General features: G+C 39.2%; 1 protein-coding gene across 1 annotated transcript in view; it reads right to left on the reverse strand.

Moving 5' to 3' along the window:
• The window catches only part of zgc:172282 (leucine-rich repeat and fibronectin type III domain-containing protein 1-like protein), a 152,270-nt gene that overhangs the window by 85,930 nt on the left and 50,202 nt on the right, over positions 1-16,138 (reverse strand). The window contains exon 2 of the mRNA XM_018684384.2: positions 982-1,087. The gene's annotated coding sequence lies outside the window, so the exon portion shown is untranslated. The remainder of the gene's footprint in view (positions 1-981; positions 1,088-16,138) is intronic.

The raw sequence follows: 16,138 nt of genomic DNA on the forward strand, positions 1-16,138 counted from the left end.
ATTTGTGCATTTCAAATGACAAATCTGAGTCTGATGGATCAAACTGAATGACTAGTGAGCTGAGGTTTTTAGACTACTATAGATTAACTTTGATATTGGCAGCACTGAGGTTTCGCCTCTATAGTAACTATAAGCTCCCTACCAAGAGACACAGGTATAAAATTTTAAAATGTAATTTCAGCTCAGACAGCAGCAGGCAGGTTTGACAATTGATGATTTGTGATTGTTGTACAATAACAACTTATCCTTCTTTGATTTATAACCATCCATCCATCCATCTATCCAGTATTAATAGCAGTGTCACTGCTCTGCTCAGCCGCCTGCCTGCAGACCTGTCTGGTCTCTTTGCTCTTACAGCCTGGTTAATATGTCTATAACAGAGGCAGAGCACATTTTAACAGCACTGCTTTCATCAGACATGCACACAGAGAGATAACACACACACATTCAGGAACACATTTACATTCACATGTGATAAGTGCATTCAACCTCATATTATTATGGTGCATTAGGTAGGTGGGCACATGCATACATTTTTTTATCCACTTGCTCTCACACAGATGGACAGGCTTTAATTACACACTTGATTACTTACCATTTATGTAACACATATGCACAGCTAAAATACCACAGGTAAAATAAAGATGTTTGAAAACTGTTGAGGTTTAGTTGTCTTCTAAAATTCAACACATATTTGTGGTTAGTGTTAGAAGAGTATATTAATTGTGCCTGAGTGCATTTTAATGACTCAAAACCTAATGTAATATTCTATACTTATCTAATTTCCCAAAGGGTATCGTCAAAGTTTTATTAAACATAATCGCCAATAACTGTTTATGTACGTTTCAGATGTAATTAAACAGAAACAACAGTGTCACAGTTCCCAGTAGAGTCTGTTTTGCATCCCTTGGTTAGCACTGTTTTAAACTCATAAATAGCAAAAAATAGTTGAGTTAAAGCTGGATGTGAGTCCTTGCCTACCTCTATCCGGTGTGCTGTGATTGATTAAGACTCAACATGAACGTAAACTGTGGTGACTGGAGATTGACTGAAAAGAGAGACGGCCTGGGGAGATGGATCCAAAGACCTGAGGAAAAGAACAGAAAAACAATATAAGAGTTAGTACATGACTTTTATAGGAATATCCCTACATTTCAGTGGTATTGACTATATAAAATCTGCACGTCCAGTCTTTTTTTGTAACCCACTGCACCCCAGACAGCCCATTGAGATCCATCAAAACAAGTGAACCTTTTCCTGACACATAGGATTGTAACAGAGCAAATTACAGAGAGTGTGAGTGATTGTGATTATAATTCAGCCTTAGGGTGACGTGGATACTGTATATGTACCAAATTCATGGCAATCCAACAAATAGTTATTGTCATTTCACTCAAAGCCACAAATGTCAACCACAGAGTTCTAGCAGAAACTGTCAAGGGAATCGTCAAAGTCAGTAGGATCAATCCTCTGGGGACCACAAATGCCTGTACAAAGGTTTATGGCAATTTGTCCAATAGTTCAGTCTGGACCAAAGTGGCCTACCTCCTATGGCTGTCTGGAAGATATTGCCACCTGTATAGTGGCTGCCCATTTGTGCCTTTCTCAAAAAACATTAGGTGCAGCAGACATCAGATGCAGGTCCAAAACTGTACATCTTAGTTTGTGGTTCATGCTATAAAGAAAGGCTGTCAAAATCATGTCTGAACCTTCCTGCCACAATACTTAAAGACTGACATTCCTCTCTCCAGGTATCCAGAATACAAAAACTAGATTACCTGTAGGCTGTGTCACGTACCTGGACAAATGTGTGTCCAGTCTTCAATGTCTAAACCTACTCTCCACTAATCTGGGCATGTGCTGCTTTCACCCCACCCCCCACAATTCTCCCCATGCAGTGTCTAAACCCAGTATGATACTTTCCACAGTTATCCGATCAAACTGTATATCTTTTTTTGTGTTATCTCAAAAGGAATTGTAAAAGATTTGTAAAGTAAGATATCAAGACCCCAGTTACGTTCATGGCAAGCAGAAACCTAGAAGTCAGACGTAATATAAATTTCCAATGCCTGGACTGAAAATACTTTTGGCACCTTTAAAATGTGGGCGCTGATGCAAAAATTATGTCACTTTTTTAACAATTCATCCAATACGGATCAAAGTACTATCAAATTGAAACTGACAGTCTGTACTTTTGTGTTTTAGTAGAGAGTATGCAAAGACACACACATACACGTACATACACATGTACACCCACATAGACACACACATCAAACAAGATGCAGACACTTTGGCAGTCAGTTTTCCAGCCAGCTGAGCTAACAAGCTGCAGGTTATTAGAAAATAATTACTCACATCAGAGGCCCACAGGCGTCTCATCACTAAGACATGCAACAGCAATGTGACAAAACAGTGGCACAGCTGATCACTTTGCATACACTCAACATGGCATCCTGCACATAGGTGAACCCACAAGGATAACCAAAAGCTATTAATGCCAATGATTAACATGAAGCTACATATTTTTCCTCACAAAACATTCTGACGACTTGTCTCAATGAGCAGTGACAGCAGTAACATATGGCAGATCTTTCTGCACGCTTGTTTAAGTTGGTGGTTGCAGTGTGTCAGTGCTGTTGGAGAACAGACACACATACAGGCTCGTTTTGACATTCAAAGTATTAAGTATTTTCATTTGAGGAACCCCCACTTTCCCTTAAGTTAAAAATATACACACACACACACTCACACACACACACACACACACACACACACACACACACTTTCAAGCAGTGACAGCGCCATATTAATTATATTTTTTCTTTAATTGTTTTTGCCTCTATTTTCAAGGGCTTTTTAGCGCAACACTTTGTTCTACAGCTTACTATCAAAACAATAATACACAGGAGGATACACTGCGGTATCATATCCTGGTGCTACAGCTATGTATAAATCCCCTGTGACAGGTGCTACTGGCTTCAGTGAGGTATTAAAATTATAGGAAGAGTGGCTTTTATAAACCACCGGGGTTTCATCTTAAAATACTGTATGTCAGTTGTTAATAGGCAAAAACATCCCACCAGTAATTGAACAATCTATTAAGCCTGGAAACTCCTATGGGAGGAAAAAATAATTTCTAATCTCAAAGTAATAATTTATAACCTCATATTTATAATTTGTAACCCAGAATTACTTAATTCATCTCACTATCTTAATTAATGGAAGTGAAAATTTGTGCCCATTGAATTAGCCAAATTGTGCTCTTCAATTAACAGCGTTGAAACAGTGTTTCATGTGCCTCCTCCTTTCTCTTTTGATCAAGAGCACATCTTCCCTCTTCACACACAGTCCACGTTCATTTCCATTACTGTGCATCAACCACTCATGCAGCGCTCCAGAAATCTCGACATCAGGTTTTTATTATGAATCAACCAGTTATCTCTTAAAATACCTAGTTTACACTAAGTCCCACATAAATACACATTTATCAGTCCAAGGCCAGATTTCAATGAAATCCATCCAGTCCATTTATGTTCTACAACCTGTCAAATTAGTTTTTATCTTTCACAAAGTTACTTGCTGCATGTGTACAAAAGCAGCCAAAGCTAGCCATGAAAGAGTAAACACAGAATGATGAAACAACATTCAATGTAGCATCAAAACTGTATTAGAAAGAGAGTGTGGAAGGGAGCGGATCTAAAGTAAAAGTAAAACTTAAATGATTCCTTTAATGGAATAAGGGAATGAATCAAACCTCGTACTAGAACACAGGCTGCTCCTCCCCAACTGATTAGTCTCTAAATGCGACTTAAACTCTTTAGACTTAAGCTAATTAGTAGCAAATCTTTGATTTTTTTTTACAGCTTTAAATTATCCAATGTGGTGCTAGCAAATACAGCTAAACAGTGATGCCTACCAAAGGCTCTGTCTGTTGATACATAAATGACACTGTTGTGATAAAATCAGCCTCTTGTACAGCAATCTCAAAGCTAGATTTCTATTCATTCACTTTTTACATCATGCTCATTAAGTAGCACTGATAATTGACATCTTGAAATACTCGATGGAGTACTTGTTGAATGCTCTGACTTTTTTTTTAGTTTTGGTTAACATGAAGACGCTTCCCAATTTGATTCAATTATAGATTAAGTTGAATTTTTATCATTTCATTTTTTTAATCAAATTGTGATACTTTTACAAGGTTTTGCTAAAGCAAAACTGCAAGTAAATTAAGTTTCCACAAAAAGCTATTCTTTAAACCTATTTTAAACCTCCCGTTAACCACCATTAGGTATGAACCTGTCTTTGAAAAACACTATGATTGCCTCATTTGTACCGTCACACTGCTCGTCTGAATTGTATGATCTTGAAAGTCGTTGGTATTCTGCTCAGTTTACCTCTATCTTTAGCATCTGTTCTCTCCGCCCAGCTATGTTAGATTGTGGTGAAATGACCTGTCAGTGAGCTTAGTGTCTGTGCGTGTGCATGTGTGTGTGCGCATGAATACAAATGAAAGATAGACAGGGAGAGAGAGAGAGAGAGAGAGAAAGTGAAAGTGTGCGTATGAGTATAAAGCAGAAAGAAGGGCGTCCACAAGGTGTGTGTGCGTGGGTATGTGTGTGATGGCTTTTTACCGACCACCTCCCAGCTTTGAACATAAAAGTAAAAGAAGAAACAAAAAGTGATGTGAAAAAATAACCTCAGAGGTTTAAATGATTAAAATAAACAGGCCAGAAACAGACAGTAAAGCAACACACCCCACACCACCCAAAACACACACAGACGCGCCTCCCAGAGAGTTTGTATTTATGACCTGTTGTTCTTATTTTTTTTTGAAGAAGAAGACAGAAAATCCATCCCTGTTTTTCTTAACACACATCCTTTCTGCAAAGCTTAGATCTTCTCTACATGGTCTTACTTTTCTTTCTCAAATGTGCAGCTTATGTTTTAATTCTCTGTCCCCTGTTTCTACTCTTTTCTATTTACGTCTCTCTCTTTATTGGCTCCTAATATTTCATACTGTGTCTGCCAGTTTATAAGAGTTAAATATTTGACACCTGTATAAAAGCTAATCCACAGGCTAAACCAAGCAGTGCCAGACATTACTGCAAAAGACATTGGTTTTAATAAATGTTAAACACCAGCTGGTATAAAATGTACCTGAACATCATTATGAAACTTAAACAAAAACACGGTTGGTGTAGGCATACTCAGGACTGTTAAGATTAACAAAGAAACAACATCTGTATAAAAGATATAAAAAAGGATAAAAACTCACATGAGTATAAAACTCAAAGCTATTTGACCTGTCTAGCTAAATTTGTTTAAATCATTACAAATACATTCAGTGACATAAAGGATCTGTCCTTCAGTATTTTTCTCACCTAATCATGACTAAAAATTGATCCAAACGTTTGTCACATCGCAAACTTATCTCAATGCTCATATGTTTTTTTTTTTTTTTTTGCTTTTTTGCTTGTGAATGATAAGAAGGCAGAAATAAGAAGAGGCTATATTTAGGGTTCTAATAGTCCTAATAGACTTAGTATCTCTTTCTTTGACAAAATTAATCACAAAAAATAAGTCTAGACAGGATGCTATCATGTTAGGAAAGAAATTAGCTCTGTGGGGCTCTAGCAGTATTAATCCACATTAGAGTTAGATTCCTGCTGCGAGGAACCGGCAGTTACTGAATTTTCCTCAATTTTTATTTAACCTCTGCCATATAATGACTACAGCTACAGAAAGGCCACTGCTAACCCTTGTGTATTTCAACTCTTTCTTTTATGTTATCATTTTGTAGTTTTTAGGTTTTATGAGTGTGAAATAATTTATATGCATTTGTTTTTGTAGTCTCGTCTCCTGAATAAAGTATTCTGAATTAAATTAAACTGTATTGAAATCAACTGAATAGTCACTCCACACCTGACTTCACTCTTTGTTGAGTGTGTTGCTGCTTAACTGTTACATTGAGTAATTAAGTAGATAAAGCAAGTCTAACCAGTGCATATAATAAGCAGCTCAACCATGAGACTGCGTGAATTCTGTGTGAACAGCAGCATTAATAAATGAGAGTGTATCCATTCTGAGAGACAGAGAAAGTTTGTCCAAAATGTGCCCAAATGTGTCCATTGCAGATGTTCTTTAAGTCTAGTACCTAACAGAAAGGGTCAGCATGAAAAGGAGAAATGTATTTATGGTTACGTAACTTGAAGTAAGACCTATAGAGTAGATATTTCAGTAAAAGATATTTAAAGATTTTTTAATGGCCTGTGAGCTCCCTGCTCTCCTCCCATCTTCTCTGCTCCTCTCCTCTCTCCCACTTCTCATGATACATTGAATACAGCTCTTCTTAACCCCTCTCTGTGTACATGAACTCCTCTTTTTCTCATCCATTTCGTTCTCTTTTTAATCCACCACACCACTTCCAGCCTCCCCGCGCCTTCCTCCCTCCTTCAGATGCAGTATAATTATCTGGTCATCATTATCAGAATCATTCTGTTTCCTCATTATAAACCCATCTGCTCTGCTCTGCTTTGCAATCCAACCAACACGACATAAACACACAGCCATACAGATACTGAAGCACACATACACATACACACACACACACACACACACGCTTGTCTCTCTTTCTCTCTCCTTCTGTCCCGTCAGTGTCTCATCACTGGAGCCACTTGAGCGACTGAACACATCAGTGTAACTGGTCCGAGGTAATTATGTTGAGAGTGAGGTAAGGATGTTGGACTAATCTACTGAGATCCACAGAGGAATGAAAAACTGCAGAGCACCCTCGTCCTGATTGGTAAAAAAATACTCTTTTTTTTCTCAATGATGTGTTGAATGCATTTACAGTTATACTGTTGTCCAATCAACTGGCATTCAGTTATAACCACATGCTAGTATGTGTCTCATCAAAACAAGTGAGAATGCATAACAGCTAACATGTCTATTTGTGAGACACTTGCTGATTTGAATCCTGGGACACTCAGGGACAATCAGAACAGGCAAACTTTGTCAACAGCAACTATTAAAACTAACCGTGATGCCCAAACCCTTTTTGCTGCTGTATAGAGAAGCATCTAGGAGGCAAAATGTCAGTGAGTATGAGCCAAATTTCCTGGTGCTACAGCAAATATGAGCTCTTAATCTACTTGTCTGGCTAAGTAAGGGTCAGTGTTAGTGTTGACGGCAGGTCTCATAGAGGGTAGACGATAGCGAAGGACAATTCTTCGTGAGACTTCTGCTAAAGGACAAATGCAGGATACGACGCATGGGGATAAAACGTTACCAAGGCTACCACTAGTTTGTTAATCATGGAGGCCATTCATAATCAACAATTTACTGCTTTTCTCTTGAGAAATGAATGTTACCATTCAAAATGACCTCATTACACCTTATGGTGTTTATCAAGACTACATTTGATATTAAATTTTAATATACATGATCAAATGATTTAAGATTTACTAAGCCTTTTTTAATGATTTAAGATTTACTAAGCCAATTTTCCTTACTTATTTTTAAAGCATAAAAAGAAGCAAGAAAAATTTAGGACATAGGGCAGCACCATGTGAATTTCAGGAAAATAATTTCATTTGGAGTCCATTTGTGAACCACATATGCATAAGCAGAGCATGAGCATGGTATCTGCCAAATGTAAAAACATTTTTGAATCTAATAAACTGGAAATTAGCAGCTAGATTAATGAAGTGCAAAACTGTCTATCAAAGAGCATTTTGTATGGTTAAATGTTGTTGTGATTACCTCTAAAAGCTCCATTCTGACAGCCAAGCCTTTTAGCACTACACACACAAACTTGCAGTGGCAGAAAGTAAGTGCCTGTGTCTGTGGAAGCATATGTGCTTGTGTCCATATGTGTGTGTGTGTGTGTGTGTGTTTGTAACCGTGTACACCAGGGCACACAGTGATCTGGACAGAGTGTAACATTTGCTCTTCTGCTCTGATGTTGTGTCATTGGCCATGCTCACACATATGTGCCAAGTGCACTTAAGAACGCTAACATTTGTACCTACAAGTGCACACGTTGCACATACGCACACTGTTGTAAATATAGAAGCTGTCACTGGCACTCTCGCACATACAGTGTAGGTACATTTGGTGGTTAAAGGAGGGTCACGGCTATAGCTGAAATATATGAGGCTGGAAATGTATCGGCATCCTTGGTAACAGAGGCCTTTAAAAGACAATGTCTTTTAAGTCTTTTATCTATTTTAATACAACACGTTGGCAACCATATTATAAATAAAAGCTGACTTTCTTTAGTCATTGCTCTGAGTGACGTTAGTCCAAAGCAGAACATGTTAATATAAGTAGAGGGGATGTTGATGATGATACTGTGTGATATTACTTACTAAACACACTAAATACACCCCCAAATGTACGTGTTCTGTTTTACACAGAGAGGGTCATAGACAGACACAGACACACATATCCACATGAAAATGCAAACTGGCAGACACACATGCTGCGAAACACTTACATACACACACAGTGCCCCAGCTGTGTGACGGATTAGAGATTACGAGAGAGGATGAATCTATCTAAACACAACAGTCCATAGCATCATCACACAGATACATCTCCAAACATTCACCCTACATATCAGCACAAGATAGGCTGACAGTGTATATTTTAGATCCATTCACATTCATGCTCACACAAAGAATCTGCCTCATACTATATACCACCAAATAAGCTTCTTACATTGTTGATAAACAATTGCGACTCCAAACAATGTCTGAGCCAGCTGATAATGTCACCCCCGTTTCACTGATACAGTGCCTCCAATCAGATCCCTTTTCTTGCCTACTTCTATTATTTATCAGACGTTTCATTTGTCACCCTGCTTTCCTTTTGTGCTATTGTTTAAACAGAGCCACTCTGCAAAGCAGTGGGATTAGGTGATCTGTTTGATGTTGTAATTTACTCTGCCATTTCTGAATCTGAGGCAGCATGCATGAATAGTATATCATTGCATAGACTAAAGTCAGCTGAGGGAAAATAAAATGTAAAATAACAACAAAGAAGACAAATTATTTCTGATGGACAGCACAAGCTCTGGGGAGGGTATTTGTTTACAAATCTAGATAAGACCATTAATAACTATAATGTCTGTGTTTTGACTGCAGGAGGATTTTGCATTAGGGTGGGATAGCTGTTCTAAAATCATGATAAATAATATTATTTTAATAATGAATAAAGGGGGGATGACTAATTCATGTAATGAAACCTGGCCGACAGCCATCATGCGGCTTCCGCTACAAAAACAGGTTGAATTGTGGAAATCAGAGGACAGAAATTTACATTTAGTTCAGAGAGAGAGGACTGGAAGAGGGGAATAAAGAAAAAGAAAGAGGGGAAGTGATAAATGTAGGGCTAGACAGAATGGAGGAGGGAGGGAGCTGATAAACAAACTTGAAGACTAGAGAGAGACTTTACTGCACGTAAGTGGTACCCCACATTTCTGTCTATCTAGGGACTCTTGTGGGTTCTCTGTCAGTCAAGATGACTGCCTGTGAGTCAGTCTGATAGACAGAAGCCAAACTTGGTCTTTTTCTGAAGGAAGTGATCCCTAAAACTCCTTGACTTGACTTGACTTCAAGCAATCACAAGTGAACACTCAGTGTAAACATTCAGCTACTGAACAATACAGTATGAACAGGATGGAAATTAAATCTCAAACATTGTGAACCATTACCCTCATTAATTGACATTGTACTGTGTGTGTGTGTGTGTGTGTGTGTGTGTGTGTGTGTGTGTGTTTGTGTGTATGTGTGCAGGTGGCTGGTGTTGTCTGGAGTATAATCGCTCTGTCCGGCCTCCAGGCCAACTATCCCACATGGCTGATGATGATTGACAGCCGCCTTTTGAGTCCTCTCTTCTCTCTTCTTCCCTCCCCTTATCTCCCCCTCTCTTCTCCTGCCTGCATCCCTTCTCTCCTCTAAGAGCCTGTAGAGTAAGAAGTGTGCATGCCTAAATGAATCTGCAAAAAATAATGTAATACTGTGGCACAGAAAAAGAGGACACTCGTTTCCTTAAAAGAGAATACCCCCTTTTTTATACCTCTAAATTTCACCCTGCGGTCATAGTAAACTAACAGCATCTTTTGAAGTATTTGTGCCTCGTGCTTAGACACTCTACCTCAGGTTTTCATGTGCCTATTTTAAAACACATAGATGAAGTTTGTGTCAGAATGACTTTGTGGTAGCCAGTGCATGACCTTGACCACATCACAGGCAGGTTGTAGACTACACACAGTGTTATGCTGCACTTTGTCTCATTGGTCAAATGGATTCCATTTCCCGTCTAACACACACACACACACATACCAAAGCACCCATGTGCAAAATTACACACACACACACACATACACTTTCAAGAGCACGATCTTGCACCAGCTCCTCTCATCTGAAACAATTTCTTCATTCCCTCCCTCTCTCCATCTCCCAACCACTTACAGCACCACTATTTCTCTCTATTTAGCCTGTCCACATCACCGGGGAGGCACTGTGTTGTGTGTATGTGTGTGTGTGCGCATGTGCGTTTGAGTTTGTGTGTGTGTTCCACCAGAGTGAGTTGATAGGTTGTGATAGGTCTCAGGGAGAAAGCCAGACCACAGCAGTTAACACTGACCTCTCCATCGCTTTCTCTCCACCTCCCACACAACACCACCACCACCTGTCTCTACCTCACTGTGTCTCTCTATGACTCTCTCACTGTCTGTCTCACCCTCTCTTCGTCTCTCAATATAGTATATCTTGTCTCCCTTCTCTTCTTGTACTGCCCCCCCCAATTTCCTCTTTCTCCTTCATACTCTCCATCCTATCTTTATTTTTACCATCATCCCTAGTCCTTCTGTTTTTCCCTTTTTTTAAAGGAGTGCTCACAAGATAACAGCAAATTTATATTATATCTCCTGCTCTGCACTCTCCTGCTTTCTTTTGATCTCCCTCTCTCTCTCTCTCTCTCTCTCTCTCTCTCTCTCTCTCTCTTTCTCTTTCTCTGTCTCTCCATTGTCCCTTTGTTCCCTCCCTCCACCTCCTTTCTTTCACCTTAAGGCTCCTCCACACTGTGCGTTAACAACGGTCTTGGAGGTTCATTGCATGTCACACTGTGCAAAATGGGTCTAATAAAATCTTTGTCACAATCTGTGCCACTGTGATTGTACAATATCAGTTTTGTGGCATGTCAGATTGTCATCTTAATCTCAAATGTCATCTTAATCCATCTATTATTTGTACACATTTCACTCAAAACCACAAATGCAAACCTTGTGTTGGCTCAAGAGAAAAAGCCAGAGGATCACTGAAATCATTACAATTCCTTCTTCTGGGTACAATGAATGTATGTACAAAATTCCACCACAGTCCATCTAATAGCTGCTGAGATAATTCAGTCTGGACCGAAGTGGTGGATCGATCAAATGGCTGACTGATGAGATTTAGCTGTAGCTAAATGTGACTAAAAGCAGTGTTCACCAATTTTCGAAATACTGTCCAGATTTTGATGCAGGCTATTTTAGGTTGCTAAAGCTTTAAATCAGCCAGTTGTGGACTCATCTCCCTGTGAGATGATCAAGGGTTTGATTTGACTGACAACCAAAAGACTTCAGCACCGTTCTCACATCTGTCAACTTTTGTTCAGGGTAGCCCATAATTACACAGCAAAGCCTTTATTCCTCAGTTTCAATCAACAGCAGTTTGACCTTGAGATGTGAAAGTCTGGTCTCTCCAAACTGTGCCTCCCACCGCCTTCACTATCATCTCCCTGTCCTCCATCCTGTCAACCCCCCTATTCAATGTCTTAACACTCTCTCCATTTGGTCCTCTCTCCTTCCATCTGTTTCCCCTCCTCTACATTTGTCACTCTCTCACTCTATTTCCCTCATCTGATCATTGCCCCCTTAAATTGTCTGCCCTCCATTCCTCTGCTCCCCTCTCTAGCCATTAGCTCCTCATTTGTGCATTCCACACTTTCTTATCTATCTGAAGTCATCCTACAATTACTGTCTAAATTTAAACTTAATTTTAATATGCTTCATTTGCTCTCTTCCCATGTCTCCATTTCTTCATTGCCTTTTCTTGTACCTTTTTTTTTCATCCTCCCTCCATGGTGACTGTAATTTCTCCTTCCTCCCGCCCCGCTATCTGCCAGCCTGCTTTGTGTTTCCTCTCTTTCTCTCTCCCACCTGCCTCCTCATTGCCTTCGTCCACTGCGTGTCGGTCCCCCGCTCATTCATTTATCTGTTTATCCACCCCGTGCCTGTGCGTGTGTGTGTGTATGCAGTGATAATGAGGGGGCTGGCTGATCTGAACTTGCAATATGACCCAGTCAACCCTCACTAATAAAAAAAAGGTGGTTAAAAAAAATACACATACACATACATACTGCTGCAGCGAGCCATGGTCACTGTGGCACACCATATATCCTGTGGTCCATTCCTCAACACTTGACTTACCCCGGACCTCATTACTGTGTAATTTAACAGGCGAATTTGGTCTTTCACTGTTTCATCCAATGCCTCCAGTTGGTTTTTTTCACTCTCCCTTTCTTCACACCCTTTTCTTTTTTATCCTTGTCAACTTGGCTTGTTTGTCTCTCTCCTTTTTTCTGCCTCAACCATCTGTATTTTTCCATTTAAAGACACTGAAAAAGGTTATCAGATTCCCCAAAACCACTGCCAACACTGCAACAGATGACAATAAAATCTGAATATTTTGCAGAAACTGTTGCCAGTTTTGTCATACATCAGCTGACAGGTTTTTTGCAATAGTAATTAGTCATAGAATTTAATTCTGAAAACCTGCAATGATTAATTGTATCAATCAGATACAAACAGGATGTGTCTGGCAAATGTACCAGACAATCTACCTGCTTGTTGTCTTCCTTTTCTCCTAGACAAATCTAATCCCCTGTCAAACCCTCCTTTATGTCTCTATTTTTATAGCAGCCTGTCTCTATCTCTATTTCTCTCTCTGCCATTCTCTTTCACTATGGGCCCTTTCAACTTTTAATTAATTCACTGAAATGCTTTCTGGCATGACATGTAGATCCCCTATTTTGCCAAGCGCATTCACCAAGGCTCACATTCAGGGTTGCGATAAGCACGCATAATGGGGTTTTATCTAGCGAAATTTTGGGCGTTGGCATTCAAACATAAGTGCTTATGAGACACCTCTGAAGCTGTTACATGTTCTGGGTGGAGTTTGTTTTAAAAAAAAGTGAGCCATTTACCCCCCAAAAATCTCCCAGCATTTACTACATGACATCTGCTTTGGAGACAAAAATGGCCCAAGGTCAGTGGCCACTGTGCGATTTTGATTAGATTTCTATTCAATACCCACTATAAAGACAACAATTTCATTTAATTTATCCTAACTGATATTGTATTCTGCACAGGCAGCCTCTTAAGCCTCAAGCCATTTTCAAATTAGAGCAGTGGATAATGTCATCCACTTAAGAAAAAAAAAAAAAAGAAGAAACAGTGTATTGTAGGGATAATGAATGAAGAATACAGTGATGATGAAGCCATTATATACATGGACATACTGCACGGCATTTTAGGCCTTTTTGATGTAGTTAGACCTATAGAGCTTTCAGTTACTTCAAAGAAGCTGTGGATCTTAGTGACTGCCGTACTGAGAATGCCACTAAATACAAAGTTACTGTTATCAGAAGTCTGGAAAAATAGACAGGTGTGTAAGAGGAGACTTGATTTAAATACTCTGATTCATCTCGACAACTACAGGTCAGGGAGTAGTATGTCCTTCCACAGAGTTTTCAATGTCTTGGTTAAAGGACACAGGCTTATTACTTACATAAATGCACAAACTTTGGATAGATGCCAAACAATGATATCCTTCGTTCACTGAAGGGGGCTTTTTTATGTACACCTTAGGTCGTAAGATGTGTTTGGAGATATCCATAGGATGACAATCATGCCTCTGCTTAATTTTCAAAATCAACTAGCCGGTAGAGCAGGATCAATATGTCAGTTTTGATGAACAGAAACTATGTGAGAGCAGGGGCTATAGAGACAAAAACTGCTGGATTTAAGCATATCAGGCTATAGCATCAACAGATCAACTTCATATTTATTTTTGTTATTTGGGTGCAGAGATAATATTTTGGTGGTCAAGTCCCCGAGCAGCTACAAAGCTTCCGCCTACAGTCAGTTCACTCATTCAGTTGCCATAATAAACGTTTATTTAGCAGCTCTGTAGAGTGACAGGAGTATTATTGTAGATATTGAGTTGCAGTCAAAGGGAGGGTCCAACCAAAATATAAATGATGCTGGGAAGGGCTTTGCTTTTCTATTAGATGAACCTACTCTCACCTTCTCAGTAATTTTCATTTGATCCGTAAGCAGTTTGTTTTGAAATGCCCTCATTCTCTAGTTGAAATGCCAGTTTCATACCCTGCACTTTTGATATGATTTGTTTACTATTTGGTCATGCAAACACAAACAAAATACTCATGGCACAAAACATAATTGAAATATTTACCTGATATTAGTGTGGAATCAATCTAGCCCTTATTATTTTCACAAAATACCACCCACATAGTCAATTAATGTTATTTAAAATAACATTAGTTCAGGGAGAAAGGGAGAGAAAGGGGAAATGAGAATTTTGTAAGCTAATTACAATGTTTGGATGGTATCATTGCAGTCTAGTGTCATTCTGTTATAATGTGAATTGTGCAATATATTAGTCTATTGTATGTACTCACTGTATTTGTATATTCAGTAAGTGTCTCAGTGGATCAATGCTCACACAGTTGGTCAGTTTCTTTTGCTTTCCATAACAGTCAGCCATTATATTCACTGGAGAGCTGTAGGAGCCTGAGCGTATGAAACCTGCATTAAGGAGTTGCCATATTTAGCATTGGCTTCTTTAGGAAATGCAAAAAAATATATATATCCCTGGCTCCTACATACCATAGTATTTCAGCCATCCTTCACAGCATTTCAGCTTTAGCCCATATTTTTCTTTTTAAATTTTCCACAAGTTAAATGAAAGAGCCTGAAATCACTGTAGAGGAGCTCTTCCTGGTCGATGTTGGACTGCCACCCACTGCGCTCTGTTCGTGGCCCCTAGAGGCTCAGCTGAGAATCCAGGAAAAGAAGTTTGAATAACTTTAACATCCATCCACAGCTCGCCTCTGAGACACAGACCGAGCAGACATAAAATCCTCCTGTAGAGAGCATAAGTAAGAGCTGATTTATGGAGACAAGGGTGAAAAAAGTGTTTCTTTAATGTGTGCCAGTCTGAAGCTAACATCATATCATGAATATATGTTTTCAGATAACCCTTCTCACTGAAATAAGTTTGCAGCTCAGTGTCCCATTTGGCAAAATGAAGTCAAGCTGGATTTCCCAATAGCCACGGCTGTGTGTGAAGACTTGTTTCTATGATTTAGACCTTAAATTTAATTTTGTTTGATGAGTGAAAAAGGCTGACTGTTCTGACAACAATGTGAGGGTGTTTTTGACACTGCGGGGACGCAAGAGTGTCAGTGAATTAAAGATGACTATAAAACGTGATGACTCTTTTCAGTTTTTAACAGGAAGTGATAAGTGGTTGCATCATGCCCTTCTTGCACTTGTCATATTTTGTGCAGCTTTTCAGTCAGGGCTTTCAGCAGCTGTTATATTTCATTTTTACCTGCTGAATAGTACAGTTCATTTTCTATTAAAAATTGCATTTTCTTCTTTTCAGTTTTGGTTGTGGCTGGCCTTCATACCACTCTTTATTCAGTGTAGTTCAGGGATTAGCATTTTCATGGATAGGGACGTGAGCAATTCATCTGATAAAGCAGCGTTGCATTATTTTTATTTTGTCTGAATCCCAGCAGCTCCAGGGTTGCTGCCCTTTTGTTAACCTTGGGGCAAGTCATAGTGGATGTAATCCACTTCAGTTGTAATGTCTTTGGTGTGCAGAGAATCCAGCAGTATACCTCACAGTAACATGATCTATAATATATTTATACATTCCTCCTCAGATTTCTACCTAACAGCAGCGCGCTAACCTAATCACGTTTCAGCCTCTCTCTCAGTGTGTGTCTCTGTTGGCTCTGCCCATTACTTAAAGTTTCTGTCTATCTCGGTCATTTCCCC

This window comes from Lates calcarifer, linkage group LG21, assembly GCF_001640805.2.
Source record: "Lates calcarifer isolate ASB-BC8 linkage group LG21, TLL_Latcal_v3, whole genome shotgun sequence".
Lineage (NCBI taxonomy): Eukaryota > Metazoa > Chordata > Actinopteri > Centropomidae > Lates > Lates calcarifer.